Source organism: Cervus canadensis, chromosome X, assembly GCF_019320065.1.
Source record: "Cervus canadensis isolate Bull #8, Minnesota chromosome X, ASM1932006v1, whole genome shotgun sequence".
NCBI lineage: Eukaryota > Metazoa > Chordata > Mammalia > Artiodactyla > Cervidae > Cervus > Cervus canadensis.
Genome location: NC_057419.1, coordinates 21159159 through 21161873, shown reverse-complemented (window position 1 = coordinate 21161873; position 2715 = coordinate 21159159). Strand labels below are relative to the sequence as shown.

Here is a 2715-nt window from a genome sequence, read left to right as displayed (position 1 = left end):
GATTTTTAGCTTTAGTATTTTTCTCATAGCCACTTTGAATTTTTATACCTAAGAACATGCTCTAACAGAATAGAAGGGTGAGGAGTAAAATTAGCTGGGGAAAAGGTTAATCTTCAGATAATTTGATCAATGAATGTAGTTTCCTGTTTATCTTTGTAATTGCTCCACCCAGAATCTTTTTTAGGAGAACAATGTAGTAATTGAAGAAACTTTTCATGTAAATGGAGCCCCCAGATTGATAATCTACTTGTAAAGAACTGCTCTTGAATTCCACACAAATGTAGAAAGGAAAACGTATGAGTTGCATTAATCAATGAACAGTGGATGATGCCCCAGGTCACACTGAGTGGAGATGCTCAGTACTGATGATTTTATCCTGACCTGGCCCTGGTAGTCATGTCTCTGCAACCCGCCGATTCAGCTTGGCCATAAAACCTTAATAACCAGCAGAATCTTCTTGCAAAGAGGGCATGAAGCCCCAGGCTTCTTTAATCTTCTGGCGCTGTGACAACAAGTGACAAGGTGGCCTGTGCTTCCATGAATAATATTCCCATTTCGTGGGCACGTCTCACCTATTCTACATGACTTCAAGGGATTGGTTTCTACTCCAAAAGGTCACCTGATTGTTCTGTGCTTGAGATGGTCTCTGGACTTTCAGACCTATGAGCCAAATTCAAAAATTCCCCTGAGCTTCAGGGATTAAAAAGTTTTGTGTTGTTCTTCCTTCATTATAAGATCTTTGGCTATAATGACTGGAGCTGAAATAGTTCTTTAGCAGTTAAGGATTATCAATTCCTTCATTTTCCTTATTTTCTGGTGGGGCAGTGATAACAGGAATGAAGAGACAATGGGTTCACTTAGCGCAATTTGAATACTAATCTTTTCTCAGGGCCAAGCGTGGAAACACCTCTTGTTGGAAGAGTTGGATTTCTTGTACTCAGTAACACGGAGAAGGCAATGGCGCCCCACACCAGTACTCTTGCCTGGAAAATCCCATGGACGGAGGAGCCTGGTAGGCTGCAGTCCATGGGGTGGCGAAGAGTTGGACACGACTGAGCGACTTCACTTTCACTTTTCACTTTCACACATTGGAGAAGGAAATGGCAACCCACTCCAGTGTTCTTGCCTGGAGAATCCCAGGGACGGGGGAGCCTGGTGAGCTGCTGTCTATGGGATCACACAGTCAGACACTACTGAAGTGACTTAGCAGCAGCAGTAACACCACCACACATCTTTAAAAGCAACTTCTCCATCAGTGTCAGCACAGAAGGATGTAGCATCCCCAAGTTCATTTTTTCTACTTCCATTACTGTTTGTCACTTCTGTTCCATATTTTTTTTTTTACTTGTTTGATGTGTATTGGCAGCTTCTACTTTTATTCCAGCACTTCAATTCAGTTCACACTTAGTTGTGTCCAACTCTTTGCGACCCCATGGACCACAGCACACCAGGTTTCCCTGTCCATCACCAACTCCTGAAGCTTGCTCAGACTCACGTCCATCGAGTCGGTGATGCTATCCAACCATCTCATCCTCTGTCATCCCCTTCTCCTCCAGCCTTCATCTTTCCTAGCATCAGGGTCTTTTCCAATTAGTCAGTTCTTCACATCAGGTAGCCAAAGTATCGGAGTTTCAGCTTCAGCATCAATTCTTCCAATGAATATTCAGGACTGATTTCCTTTAGGATGGACTGGTTGGATCTCCTTGCAGTCCAAGGGACTCTCAAGAGTCTTCTCCAACACCACAGTTCAAAAGCATCAATTCTTCAATGCTCAGCTTTCTTTCTCGTTGAACTCTCACATCCATACATGACTACTGGAAAAACCATAGCTTTGACTAGATGGACCTTTGTTGGCAAAGTAATGTCTCTGCTTTTAAATATGCTGTCTAGGTTGGTCATAGCTTTTCTTCCAAGGAGCAAGTGTCTTTTAATTTCATGGCTGCACTTAACTGCTCTAATAATGACTCATTCAAAATCCACAAGTCATCCTGAATGCCTGCAACAGCGCAGGACCTAGCTTCCCGCTTTAGAATTTCTGCATGTACTTGATGAGGTCAGTAAAAGGGATACCAACCTCAAATATCTATGCTGTGGCCCAGGAGTGGTGGTGACAGGATTCCTTCTTAGCTTGTCATAGAAAGGACTTGGATATTTCACAGAGAAGTGCTGAGGTCCAGATAGTTCTCCAAAGATCTCCACCACAGGATCCCAGGCTGCTTTGCCAGTTTTATACTGGCCTGGATCATGCCTGACCACTTCAACAGTGCACATTTCACCTTTGTGCCTGCCACCTGCAAAATCCTCAGAAGGGGCAGTTTTATTGTACCTGTTGTACACAAAAATCTATCTGATCAATTTGGTCTGGAGAGAACCCACAAACACTATCAGATATTCAATCCTGGATGGAGGTAGAAAATGATGTCATTTTGGCACTGAGGAAATTGCAGTCTGTTGATGTCAACATCCAACTACTCCATGGGTTGCTTTCTGCTCCTCCACTGCATCTGGAGGGTCAGTCCCAAGGCTTTAGCAGTATTTCCAAACTGAGTAGCTGAAGAGTTTTAGGAAACATTTTCCGCCCTGAGAAAATCTCTGTACTCTTCTGGACTGGGTTGAATAGCACCCCCCATTTCATGTTCACCCAGAATCTCAGAACGTGATCTTATTTGGAAATAGGGTCTTTGTGGATATAATTAAAGATGAATCCATCCATAC

General features: G+C 43.2%; 1 pseudogene; it reads right to left on the bottom strand.

Annotated features, from left to right (window-relative positions):
* Positions 1-417: 417 nt before the first annotated feature.
* LOC122434752 lies at positions 418-2425 on the bottom strand (annotated as a pseudogene).
* Between the last annotated feature and the right edge of the window lie 290 nt (positions 2426-2715).